Genomic DNA, 13,866 nt, shown 5'->3' with positions numbered 1-13,866 from the left:
TTAAAATTAAAAAAAATAAAAAAAAACACCTCCGATTTCCCTGTCCCTGATCTACTCCCAATTTCCTGAGGCAATAGTTTAAGAAATCAGTGTTTTGACCAGATAATGCAAAATTTAGCAGAATCAAAGAAGAAGTGAGGAGGGAGCAGAGAGTAGCTCTTTTTCCTACTTCTGCCCCCCTAGACACCCATTTCCCCTCTCCAGAGGTAAATACTATTACTAGTTTCTTGTGTGTGCCTCCTGGGATAGGCTATGCGTTTTCAAATGCATATTCAAACTCCCACACACCCCCCCACACAGCTAGATTCATATTATATTACTGTATACACATTGCATGCAGATTTTATTACTTAACAATATATCTCGAAGATTTAGTTCATATTCATACATAGAATAACTTCTCATTCGCTTGTCGGCTGTAAATTATTTCATTGCTATCAGCCACACAATAATTTATCTAACAAATTCTCTACTGATGGAATTTTAGGTGGCTGCCTAACTTTTGCTACTACACATAATTCTGCAGTATACATATATCATTTTTTCCAAGTGCAGCAATACCTGAAGGATAAATTTCAAGGAGTGGAATTGCTGGGTATACATTTTTATACGTAATAGATATTTCCAATTGGCTCTTCATAAAGCATATATAAACTTATAATCCCACCACAAATGCACTTGTCAAACCATTGTGTTATTAAGTATTTTTTTAACCTTTTGTCAGTCTGATATTTAGGGAGTGGTATAAATCATACAGGGATGTCTGCATATTTCACTATAATGGGACTATGCATATTTTTTATGGTTGAGCGTTGGTGATAATTTCATTCCCACAAGCTTCTTTTTTCTTTTTGTGATATATTTAAAAATATTAATAAAAATTATCAATTGTTTCCCTTTATGGTCTCTGGAACTTATACCTTACTTAGAAAGATATTTACCATGCAGGAATTATTTTTAAAAATCAACTCTAGAATTTCAAAATTATCTTCCTCTAGAATTTTGACAATTTTGTAAAATATTTCAATATTTTCTCTATCTGAAATCTACTTTTCTGTGAAGAATTAAGTTGGAATTAAACATAACTTAGTTTTTTTCACCACATGGCTATCTAGTTTAACCCATGTTTTCTCAAGTCATATGTAAAGCCACCTGTATCACTTATGTACTGGGGTTTAATACATATTGATTCTGTTCTCCATCTTATTCTAGTGTTTTTAAAATTTGTGTGACAATATAATTCATTTCAATTTTGTTAGTCTTTAGAAAATATTTCAGTGTCTGATTAGAGTAGTTCTTACCTCATCACTTTTCATTTTTAGAATATACTGAAAGCCTGTCTTTGCATATAACCAGATTGCCTATTTGAAATTTATGGTAATGTAAAATTTATAAATTTTTATCTGGATTGCATTACATTTATCTATTAAGTGGGAATCATGAACGTATTTATTATATCTTGTCTTGATAATGAGAACACATCATACCTTTCCCTCATTTTAGATTTTTGCATGTGTATGTCCTTAGGAGTGTTTTCAAGTTTCTTCATATAGAAATTAAATATTGTTCACTAAGTGCATTCCTAAGAACTCAAGAACTTACTCATCTTGAGTTACTGAAACTTTATATAATTTTTTAAAAGTGTACAAATAATATCAAGCACCTACTATGTGGTGGCACAGTGCTGAATACCTAACAAACGAAGTCGTAGGAGGGAGAAGTTTTCGGCTGTACTCATTTCCTCATGGGCTGATGGGTTCATAGTCCCAGGCTGTGGATTCTGATGCTGCCTTAAGTGATCAGATTGTGCAAAATTCCTATTGCACAGAGTGCACAGATAGGTTCACTCCCCACTGTGCTTTCTGTTGGGTCGGTTGAGTTCATCTGAATGGGAGAATTCCCTTGTGCATCCCTTCACTTTGCATTTGTAGGGCTTCTCCCTAGTGTGTTTGTGCTCATGGATTTGGAGGCGGTAACACTCTGAATCTGATTCCTCACAGTCCTGATATGTGCAAGTGTAGGGCTTCAAACATCAAGATTTTTCTGGAACTGATATCTCTGGGTCTTGGGTTTTGACTTCTCATTCTTTAGGGATTGTCCTTCAGTCAAATGGAAACTTGAAAAGTACAGGAACCCTGGGTATGTCAATGATGACAACTGACATGGCATTGTATGGCTCCCATAGAGAGTATGGTCATTGGTGAAGATTGTCATCTGGTGCCCTTTAAGGGTGACCATCTAACCCCTATAGATGGTCTGGTCAACACTGCATGTTGTCATCTGGCCCCCAGTGAAGGCCTAATCACCAGTAAAAGTCATTGTATAGCCTCCTTTAAGAGCTGCCATCTGGCCTCAATAGTAGGTCTGGTCATCACTGAAGTTCTTTATCTGGATCCCATAGGGAGTCTGGTCCCCAGTGAAGGTCATCTGGTTTCCATCACAGGTCTGTTCATCACTGAGGGTTTTCATCTGGCTGCCTTCATTGGAGATTGTCACACTGTCTGCAGGGATGGTTGTCTTTTGGCAATCTGTGAATGATGTCTTTGTGTTGTCAGTAACCTCTGTCATCCTGGAGGTTGCTGTGGGTTTTCTCTGATTAAAGGAGATCACCTTCTGGTCCATGGAAAAAGTCTCACTTAGGTCTCCAGGGGTCACATCAAGGGCTTTAATAGGGAGTATTGTTGAGTTCTGGTCAATGACTGTCCCAGGGATGTTAGAACATGCAGAAATCATCACCGTGGGCTTCAAGGGAATCATCACCTGGTTCTGAATGCACTCATCACCTGGTTCTGAATGGACTCATGTTGGCTGTCCTCACCATGAGCAGAGGCATATATAGAGCTCTGGCTCTGATGCAGGTGGGGTTCTTGCCTCATGTGTCTCAGAGAGGTCCTGGAGAAATGCCTCAATTTCCTCTAGTGTCTGAAGTCAAGAGTAAGTCTCTTCGCAGTTGCTTGATAACCGAAATGAATCTTTAGCTGTGGGAACCATCAATTCATCCAGTGAGCTAAGGCTGAGCCAGCACTTATACCCATTGTTTAAAGGAACAATTGTTTCATTCATTTGTATGGTGCTAAATTTGATTACAGTTTTTTTCTACCATTACAATTTTCATGACCATATTTTCCTGGTGAGTATTCTTTGCCATTTAAGTCACTTTCATTCTTTCTTATTTTTTATGTAGTAAATATTGCATTTTGGGAAGGGCGATTTCCTTGATAAATAGTCAATTTTTAAATGTGGTCAATTTTTTCTAGATGAGTCCCCTCTACATGTGGAGAGGGGCCATAGCTTAGCCAGGACAACAAGGATTACCTTGGTTCTATGACACTCGCTTGTGTGCACAGTGAATGCTTTTAGACTATACTGATCCTTGATAAACAGACAGCCACCTAGAGAGTGGGGCACAACTCAAGAACCTCCTCCAAACTGCTTCCTATCACCTGCTTCTTTGTGGTGACCAAAGGATTCAGGGATATGCACTTTGTCAGTTCCTGCACCCCTGCTCCCATTGTCATAAAAAGGGCAGTTATTTGGCCTCTGGATATTCCAACTACTTTTATAATTATATTAAATTGTCTCTGTCTGAAAGTCAAAGCCACGGGTACTTTTTTCCAGACCCTTTTCTGAAACCTGAACTTCACTGCAAGAGGCAACTCTTTCACACATACGAGGCTTGGTTATTATTGTTGTTATTCCAATTTTACAAAAAAATAAACAGAAGCTCAAAGAAATTAAAAGGACATATCCCAGGCCACTTAATTAGTGCTTGGTAGAATTGGACTGTAAGGCCAAGTTTGTGATTCTGAAGGAAGTTCTGTCCTCTATACCATGTAACTTCACCACCAAGTTTAGAATTTCATTATATATGTCTTGGTGTGTTCTCTAATTGATGCTGGTGTGAATCTCTCATGCCCACAAGATAATACATTGATTTCAAAGACCAATTTCTAAGAGCACCATCTGCTCAATAAATACTTGCTTTGCTTATGACACAAGGTTAAAGAAAGAAAGAACATGTCCTTGATAAAGCCATTTGGACTTGGGAAAAATTGTGATAAAATTAAGTCTTACCAAATCCCTTCTTGATGTTATTTTAAGAACATCCCCTCCCCAAAAGAACATCCCTGTTCTGTTGGAAAACAGCCTGTGTCATATGTTCTTACTTCAAGGCTGTGGGCTTCTCTTTGTTTCCTGTGATTTTATAGTAGAGGCATTGGTTGTTCCTAGGAGATTTTACACTCAGATTTTCATAGGGCAGGACACTCAACAGCCCTCACTGACTTCTCTTTGAAATCCTAGTTTCGCCAAGTTGGAGCTATTCATGCACCAATGAAGAAGGAGAGGGGTTACCTCGTGAGCTGACTCTCTTGCTTTATTAAGAAGCAGGAATTCCAGAAGGGAAGAAAAGAGTGTTAGGTAAGTGCATGTGCATTCTTTGCTCCAAAACATTAAAATGACATATAGGCTTCAGGATTTGTTTCCAGATTTATATTTGTACCTTCTCATCCTTGGCCTTGGGTGCTGCAGAAAGACTGATGATGCCAAAGGAGAGCATTTTTCTCTGATTCACTTAGGGTTATGGTTTAATTTATTGGGGAAGTTTATGTGTTACTTACCAGAGAGCAATTTGATTTCCTTGGTCTGGAATCACTCTCAAGGGAACATGAAATCTCTCAGAGGCCAAAATCAAAACCAGTATCCTGTAAAATTCATGAAAAAGTTTTTTTAAGAAAAATACCCTCAACCCCTTTAGCACATTAATTATTTCCCCATGTTCCTTTCCAAGCCTTGCTCACACACTGACCTATTTTAAGAGAGCGGATGGCACACAGATGGTTCTTCAATGAACCCTTATTATGAGAAGTGGCAATACCAGGTCCGTATCAGTCAGGATTTAGAGTACAGGCAACAGAATTTACTCTCTCTGGTCAGTTTAAGAAAATCAAGAAATTCTTGAAGAATAGCATGTATCTTACACAACCTCTGAGAAGATCAGAAAATAATGATTGGAGACCATATAGGCAGGAAATATCCCAATAGCCCTCCCTGGCTGTTCCCATTGAGACCCTACTGCTACCACCAGTGGATACAGATGCCACAACTTTCATGGATGATGCTGGACAGGAAGCAAAGCCTCCAGGAGAGCCTCCTCTGCCTCCTCAGAGTTCTGCCCGTCACTTGTGGGGGGTTTGGTGTGACGCGTTCTTCCCTCACTCTCATTCTGACCACATTGTCACCCAGATGTATGTGACTGATGGAGCGTAGGCTAGTTTGAGCTTTCTGTTGGGAAGGCAGGAAATGTAACTGTGTGGGCTTTTCTTTGGCCTAGAGGAATTCAAAAGGTGTGAATTCCTCTATATCTTCAGGCCAAAGAACATGAAAATGTCCACCATTAGGTCAAGCTTTTCATCACAGGCTGTGAATTGTTACGATGGCAGAAGGTTACGTTAAAGTTGGGGGAAAGGGTAAAAGATGTTACCGTGGGAAAAAGGCCACAGAAGCTGCACTGAGTCAGACTTGAGGAGCCACAATGGCTACTCTCATCTGCTCTCAGGTGGTCCATAAAGTTCCTGAGACAACTCCGGCTCTCTGTTATAATGCTGATTGCAGAGGAAACATGGCTACTAAGGGGGATGTGATTAAGATGGTCATAGCAACACAGTGACACTCTCAAATTATTAGCAGTTGAGGAGATTTTGTAGATGTTATAGAGGCATGATAGTAAACATGTTGAGAGATACTGGGTACGAGGAGTGAAAGCAAAGAATCAGATGGGTGAAAAATCAGTTCAGGTATGCTCTTGCAAGAATGACATACAGTCCAGTGTTTGAAATTGTCTAACTGAAATAGAATGAGTTGAAATTAATTGGAATAGTTTGATGAAATGTCTTGGTGTTGCATTTGATTCACATGGTTTTGAACTGATGGAGTTTGGAATGAAACTGAATTTCAGAGGGATGTGTTAATAGGTGCAGAACCACATGAGGCTGATGGGAATAGATTGCCAAAAAACTACTTCAGAAACACATTGGTAGGTTTCCTGCAGCTTGCTTTGATAGTCTCATGGAAAACACACATTGCCCAACACATAATAAAATGGGAGAATACCTGAGTTCAATGTTAATGACCATCAACTTGCTGATTCATGGTGTAAGGCTCCTGAATGTCAGGACTCTTGTTTTCTGTAGGAGAATAGAAGGAAGGTGACAAAGGTACATTTGTAAGCCAGAGATAGGGGTCCCATGAAGAGGCTAAATTAATCTTTTTATATTGCTCATGGTCCTGAAGAAGAAGGAAGTTTTAATTGCATCAACAGTCATAGGGACATTAATTAAATCTTGTGTTGAGCATGGCTTAAAATCCATTGATTTCAGCCACAAATATTTATTGAGGTTTTACCAGAGGCAGGTACTGTGCTAATGACTGGGCACATAATGGTGAACAAAACCTGGCCCCATCCCAGTGACCAAAGTCACTCATTGTGTACTTTTCTGCACCAGATTTTTGACTCATTGTTCCATAGTTGGATATTTATGTAGCCCCCCCTCTTTTTAGCCCTAGTTCACATGACAACCTCAGGTTGAACCTTTTGTTGCCAAGGCCAGAGCTTCAGCAATGTTTTGTCAAAGTATTGCTCCCTGACTTCAGGGCAGCACCCCCCTAGCCATCTTTCATCTACAACTGACATATAATATCATATTAGTTTCAGATGTACACCCCACTCGTTGGACAGGTCCTTTAAGTATATATTCCAACAACTACCTGATTTGCAACTGTGCTCAGGTAACTTCTGCACATGTATTGACCAGATGGTCCCCAGCCCCCACTAAGGGTGGCCCAGTGTCTGGTCAGTTTCTCTGTGGAACTCCTCTTCAGATCCAGCTCGCTCCTGCTCTCCGGTGTAAGCTGGCAATACCCCATCAAGCCTTGCACAGAGGCTTTTGGAATACCAACACACTGTTCTGAATTTTTGCAGAGGGCTATGAACGGAGAGCCTGGTAAAATTCCAAATGCGTGAAGACCTCCACAGGTCCGCGTTAGGGTCTGAACTATTTCAACAGAATGCGGATATAACTGCTCCCTGCCATTGATTATTCTCCACTCACAGTTTCTCACGACCCCACGCTCCGGGCAATGTGTCAGACTCTGCAGCAGGGGCCCAGAGGCACAGGCTTCCTGGGCTGGCGCTGAGAGGTGACCACCGTGAGTGGTAGCGTGTTACCAGATTCAGACACTCCTCCTCCTCAATCCTGTCGTCAAGCTCTTCCCTGTTCACTTCCATGATGTAGCGAATTCAGGTTCCTCTAGGGTCGCTGATTATAAAAGCCTCTCAAATGCCCCCCGGCCTGTGGTGTCCTTCCCTCCAGTACACCCTGAATATGACCCTGAATAACCACCAATCTCACAGTGGCACTGCTGATCAGAAATGTTGTGCCAGGCACTAGAAGGACGTGCGGTGCAATAGAAAGGGGTGTGACCGGGAATCCGACAGGACTGCCTTTGGACCCCGGCTCTGCCGGCTCCTAGTCGCTGCTCTGGGCCAAGCTATTTCACCTCTATCAACCTTAGTTTCCTCACTTATAAAATAAGGAAAATAACAGCATTTACCTCGACAGGCTGTTGTGAGGATTAAATGGGGCTCCCACTTATGACGTCTTTAGCTACAGGAAAGCACTCAAAAAATGTTGTGTTCTTTCTATCATCATCACGATGTCTTTGCTGTGTTTCTAAAAACAGCCCCTGAGTTGAGGATTAGAATGAAAGCAGTTCATCTGGCAATCAGTCCCAGAGAGCCCTGCTCGGGGCGCAGAATGCGGCCAGGAAGAGAGTAAAAGCATTAATAGGTATGCGGCTGTGCAGGTTATGATACATTCTGTAGAACCCACCTCAGACCTGTTCCATTCCATTGAGGGTCAAGGAAGCTGGAGTACTTGCCCAACTTGAACCCTTCATTTGTTAAGCATGGCTCCTGGGAGTTAATTCCCCTGTATTAGCCTGTGCTGTGAGCTGGCTAAGCATGTCTTCTGCTGGAGAATACCCCCAGGCAGAGATGGGGTAGGGGACCTACCTATCTGTGGTTACCCTTGGGGAGATGTAAGGATTTGTCCAGGGCAGGGACAGTCTGCTTCATGGTGTCTGTCATTCCGTAGGACCTTGTTGAACTGAATAGAAACAGGACATCAATGCTGGGTTATGGTGAGGCCCCTAAGTAAAGAAGAAAAGTGCTGGTTCCTCAGTCCCTTAACTTCCGGAGCCATTGGTAGGCTAGCAGGGTCGGACATACACATAGGAGCTCTGTGAGAGCAACGTAATGTCTGCAGGCGCAGGAAGACTCTCGATCAGCCTGCGCTGGGGCTGATTGTGGAGCCTCTGAAGTCCTCTCTGGCCTGTGGTGGCCTTCCCTCTAATCCAGACTTGACCTCATTAGAAAGTGTGCCTACTAGAAAGCCCCTTTCCTCTTTCCACCTCTGGCTAATCTATTCGCATTAGAATGCCCAATAGCGCCAGAGCCAGCCATGGCCCCCGAAGAGTCCATGTTTTATCTTGTCGCTGTCTCCTCCCTGCTAATCCTTAAAAGCAGAGATGATCTCTGCCCCCCACTCCATGCACAGCTGCCTCTGCCGGGACCTGGCTTATTGTTATATTACTTCATTCCTCATGCCTCCCCTTTCATCCTGCTATTTCCAATATACAATTTGTGTCATCTCTTCGCTACAGATTTCTATTTATTTTTCCTGTTTCTGTTCTAGGCAGCTTCCTTCTCATACCAACCTAATCTGCCTTGATCCTTTTACTTTCCAACTTGTTTGCCTTCTATACCAAAGCAAAGTCTCCGGTTTCTCTCTCCTTAACATGTTCAGTTGACAAACTGCAAGAATTCTCCTTTTTTCCTCCTGCTGACTTTCTCATACACAGCCCGACAATTCCCTTTATTGCAGCAAGGATGCATTAAGAGGGTGCTGTGTGCCCAGTCCTGGCTGCGTGGGACTTAGGGGAAGGATAAGATATAAGCTAGGCCATGTAGAATTAAGAGTCTGGTGGATAAAGTACCCAGTCATGAAGCAGTTAAAAGACTGAATGATATAAATTCATATGTGTGTCATAGACTATGGTGTAAGGTCTAGAGTATCTTGGAAGCAGAGAACAACTTGGACTAAAGGAGGAAGGGAAGGTATTGTAAGAAAAAAAAATTTACTTGTATTGAGGCTCCCCAAGAACCCATGCAGTTTTGATGATTCCCTAGAAGGACTCACAGACTAAACAAACAACCTGTTATAATCATATATTACAGCTACGGTGGAAAGATAGAGATTAAAATGAGCAAAAGAAAAAAGCACATAGTGTGGGATCCATCAGAGATCAGGTGCAAGATTCTAGTTGTCCTCTCTCAATGGAGTCATAGACAAATCACTTAAGTCTCCTAGCAATGACGTGTGACATGGATGGGATATTGTCACTGCGGAAAGCTCACTCAAGATGTGGTGTCCAGGGTTTTTATTGGAGGGTCAGCCACATAGGCATGGAACAGCGGCGCAAATGACCTCCGGAGCTCAGTCTCCAAGCCCCCGGTAGCTCAAAGTCCCAGGCATGCAAAAAAAGGCATGCAACATAAGTCAGTTTGTCAGCATAAACCGTCTGCTGTGGCCCAAGGCCTCAGGTTCAAGGACAGTCAAGTATGCCAGGGGCTCAGAGATTATCTCCCGGGAACTGGTTGAAGAGAGGCAAAATGGCAGGAGAGGGCATCCGAGGTCACCCAGAGTTTAGTCTAAATTCTGTTGTTTCATAGTTGTGGAAAGTGAGGCTCAGAAAGGGAAAGTCATCTTTAATAGGAAGCCTTTGCTGATGTTCCCCAGAAAGATTCATTGCTTTCCCCCTAAGAGCCCAACAGAACTTAAACACAGCTATTATTTATTGGATGCTTTCCAGGCACGAAGAACTGGACTGACTAGTTTTCATGCATTATCTCATTGCTAGCTGTGTTTGTGGGTATTCACATTCAAGTCATAACTCTTCCACTGAACGGGAAACTCCTTGAAGGTAGAATCTGGTTTATTCATCAGGGTACTCTCAGTGCCTAACACACTGCCTGGAACATAGTAGGTGTTCAAGAAGTATTAATGGAATAAATGCATGCATGAATGAATATTATGACTCACAGCAAGAGGTAAAGACTATCAGAAGCCAGGACTAGAATCCAGGTTTCCTCTTGTACACTTCCTCTAAGCAATGTTGAGAAAGCCAGACTAGAAAGGGTGACAGTTGTCCCAAAGCCCATACCTCCTAGACAACAGAGACTATCTATGGATAATATCTATTGGCTCATCCACAGATATACAATGAATACAAAGAGATGAAATCATAAGTCATCAGCACTAGAAATAATATGAAAATACAAGTTATTCATAATGAAAATAGCTTGAATTTTCCCAAAGATGCCATGTTTTCTTTTATCCTACCTATCTATGTGCCTTTGCTCACAGAGCCCCTGGTGCCTGCAGGAATCCCCATGGCTCTACCCAGATTCTCCTGCCTACCCACTAAGTTAGCTTGGGTATTGTCTATTAGACAGGGGTTCTTATCTGGTTTTACCATCCGCCAGCATATGCATGGATAGAATTCAGGGGGTCTAAAGATGGGGAAATTATCTCTGTTTTCACTAACTTCTAACTGAAGTTGATCATTTCTTTTAATGATGAATGTAGTTAACAAATCCTACTAGTGATAGCAGTATTTGTGATTTAGTTACCAGAGAAAGTACAGGTAGTTTCATACCAAATTACAGTTGTTGCAAGTATCTTAAAATATTGACTACAGTCTTCATTATTTGGTAACTGCAGTAATTATTAGGTCCACCACTTGATCATATTTTAATAAATTAATCAAGAAGCATACACAGTATAAGGCCACATTTTAAAACTATTTTGATAAGTATATTTCAACATAATTAGTTTCCCTATAATTCTATATATTTTACATTATGCATTTAAATATATTATTTAGATAAAGCATCTGTAAGTTTTGCCAGCTCACCAAAGGGTCCATGACCTCAAATAGGTGATGACATCCTGACTCTTCTGGACATAGTCTCCTGGTATGATGCCTGGGCCTGTCTCTATCAAAGAGCTTTCCCTGTTTTTGTAATACTCCATCTCTCTCTCACCAACTTGACTGTGAGCACTCCAGGGAAGAGATTGGGTCCTATTTGTTTGAATGTCCCCAGCATGTACCACTGTGGTCAGAGCTTGGTAGTTGATCGACAATGCTTGCTGACCATGCTGCAAAATTAGTGAGCGAGTAAATGAACAGAAGAGCTTTTCCACAAACATGCCTAGAGTCATACTTACGCTTGCATTTTTTTCTTTGTTCAAAGTACAACTCTTGGGGAGGCCATACAATTACTATTGACCTTTTCTCAGTCAGGCTATTTTTATGACCCCTCCTTGGGTGGTCACCTTTCTGACCAGGTTCTAATAGCATTGCTAAGTAATTCCGTCCACAAAATCAAAGTGAGACTAGAGTTGTGGTCCACCTTAGTCACTCCAGCTTTTGGTTCAATTTCAGCTCTGAGTGACTTTTGATATTTTCTAATGTATAATGAACTTCAAAAGTACCCCCCCCTCTTTGAGCATAAAGATGTAATGATTGCCACAGAAACTACTCAAAAGGATGTATTTCAGGCTCTAAAAAGAATTCTAGAAGAGAGATACTTAAAATATCCTCATTGTGGCAACTTGTAACAATAAGTTTATAATTTCTCAAAGGGACCATTTTAAGCTGACCAAGGACTTGGATAAGTTCTAATGTGTTAATTAAAAAATGGCTTAATTCTCTGACTGTGTTTCTGTCTTGCAGAAGTTTCAACAGTCCCTTCTATTTCTTTTAATAAAGAATCTTTTAAAAATTAATTAATTAATTAGTTTGTTGTTTTGCTTATTTATTTGTTTTTAGAGAGAGGGGAAAGGAGAAAGAGAGGGAGAGATACATCACTGTGTGGTTGGTTGCCTCTCACTTGCGTCCCCAACTGGGGACCTGACGTGCAACCGAGTCATGTGCCCTGACTGGGAATCGAACCAGAGACACTTGGCTCGCAGGACAACACTCAATCCACTGAGCCACAGCAGCCAGGGCTAGTCCCTTCCATTTTAATAGATAAACCCCAAGTTGTATTTAGGACTGGAGGCCAAAGCTTCCTCAAATACATTGTAATTATTTATTGTAATTTTTTCCTCTTGAAATGGAAGTATTGAGGGTCTAACACTTAGACTGTAGTAGTCTATTTGGGTATTTTGCTGTTGTTCAGCACATATATTGAAGCCCCTTTATATAGATTCAGAGATTTCTATAATCACAAACTCCCCCCAAAGGGAGCCCTGAACAGGTTTGTATTAAAGATTCTTTTGACTAATCAGTATCCTTTTCTTAATCACATGCCAGCCTGGATTCGATGCATCTATGGAGAATTCCGAGAATCGGTAACGATGTTCTTCCATTAAGAACATCTTCTTTGACATTCCTCCAGTGCTCCAGGAATGAAAGGCACAGACAAATCTTCCCTGTGATGCTGCTTGTCGTTTCTTCCGCAGAGGAAACAGAAAACACAAATGCCAACAAGAAATCAAGGCCCCACAAAGGGGAACAGTAGGAAGAGTTCTGCTCATTTTTCACTGACCCTCGACAGATCAATTGTAAAGATCTGTCCATTGGAGATTATTAAGGATAAAAAAAATACTGTGAAATCTGTTCCTTGTGAGCAATCTAGCTTTAAGGAAAACAACATCGCTTTATTTGGTTTCCAATCCAATAAGCTGCAGTTTAATCATCTTTCACAGCAGATACTTCAAAGGAGAAGAAAGACATTAAGAAGAAAGGCTTTAAGACAATTTGGGATGTTTCAAAATCTCATTGTGTATTCAAATTCCTGGGCTGTGTATGTATTAATTTGGGTTTTTTTATTTATATAATGAGTTGACAAGCTGGTAGGTCCCAAGGGCCACCAGAATCCCTGTCTGTTAATTATCTAACATAAATATGGCAAGAAACATCTGTGAGTTCCCCTTGACCCACACCAGCAGAAAGGTGAATTTACACAGTAGGTAGGAGACATTATTGTTACTCTAAAAATTTATAATGTTACATTTCTTATTTAAGTTAATTAAAAAATAATATTCAAAGGGTTTAGACTTTAAATTATTTTTTAAATGTTCAAGTCAATGACTCAGCAGTTACATGCTAACTATATCCTCTGTATGGTTCTAAAGGCAGAGGATTGAATTTGAAAATTATTTGGGTTCCTGATTCTCAGTAGATCCTAGTACAGTGGGTGAAATTAAGTATATTATAATGTACTAGGTACAATACATGAGGTATAAAAAGTTCTGCATGGATATGCCAGAAAGATAAATGTCTGTTTTATTCTATTCTGCAAATTATATCCGCCCCTTCTATGTCATCCACCTCTCCATCTGTACTGGTTTCTCCAGCTTATAATAGAAAAAGAAAACAAAGAAGCACTATTACCCAGAGTTCAGCAGGCATCATGCAACCATGAGCTACAAGCACGTGGATGAAAGCAGGGACAGTTCGAAGGGAGGAGTAATCAGACAGTAGGGGTCTAGGGTCTTGATGGCATTCAGAAATAGGACAGTGGCATTTAAAGCCTGCTATCTGTAAACAACCTTATATCCTACTGATGGACTCACTCAGAGGCCCTTCTCGATCAAATGTTGTCAAAATTCTAAGAGAGTATTTAGAGGTGGAATGGGAAGTTAAAAAAGGAAGCAAAAGAAGTTTTTCCAAAGATGTCATGAAAGGTTCTAATCCAAAAGTACCCCAGCAAAATAACTTCAGTGATTGTGGTGTTTA

The 13,866-nt window shown here is 40.8% G+C and overlaps 1 protein-coding gene across 5 annotated transcripts in view; it reads right to left on the bottom strand.

Moving 5' to 3' along the window:
• LOC150003990 (uncharacterized) overlaps window positions 1-13,866 on the bottom strand; it is a 131,866-nt gene that overhangs the window by 81,285 nt on the left and 36,715 nt on the right. For all 5 annotated transcript variants that reach the window (XR_016512257.1, XR_016512255.1, XR_016512256.1 and 2 more), the window contains 2 exons: window positions 6,112-6,185; window positions 4,620-4,703 (listed from right to left, as the gene is read on the bottom strand). The gene's annotated coding sequence lies outside the window, so the exon portion shown is untranslated. The remainder of the gene's footprint in view (window positions 1-4,619; window positions 4,704-6,111; window positions 6,186-13,866) is intronic.

This window comes from Furipterus horrens, unplaced genomic scaffold (genome assembly GCF_987537825.1).
Source record: "Furipterus horrens unplaced genomic scaffold, mFurHor1.1.pri manual_scaffold_7, whole genome shotgun sequence".
Taxonomy (NCBI): domain Eukaryota; kingdom Metazoa; phylum Chordata; class Mammalia; order Chiroptera; family Furipteridae; genus Furipterus; species Furipterus horrens.
The sequence above is the reverse complement of the archived record's forward strand: the minus strand, read 5'-3'. Positions and strand labels throughout refer to the sequence as shown.